This window comes from Arachis duranensis, chromosome 3, assembly GCF_000817695.3.
Source record: "Arachis duranensis cultivar V14167 chromosome 3, aradu.V14167.gnm2.J7QH, whole genome shotgun sequence".
NCBI classification, from domain to species: Eukaryota; Viridiplantae; Streptophyta; class Magnoliopsida; order Fabales; family Fabaceae; genus Arachis; species Arachis duranensis.
In genome coordinates, this window is record NC_029774.3 from 117691906 (window position 1) to 117692219 (window position 314).

Below are 314 nucleotides of genomic sequence, written 5' to 3' on the forward strand. Positions count from 1 at the left end.
CAGTGTATATGGTGGAAAAGAAAAATCACAGCTTACCAATAAAAACTTTCCTTCTTTTCTTTGCATTTACACACATAACATTTCCATAACTAAAATATATACCCATACAATAGAAGCTTCATGGAAGATTCATTATGAAAGGAAGAGAGACAATATAAGGTGTAAGGACCCTCAACGAGGCCAACTTGCTTTGCTGCAAGTTTTCCCTGCATGAACAATAATTAGTTTTTCTTAATTCTTCTTAACCAGAATCTTAAGTTTCATAATATTTTATAGTTTTTTTTTTTTTTTTTTTTTTTTTAAAAACCCAAATT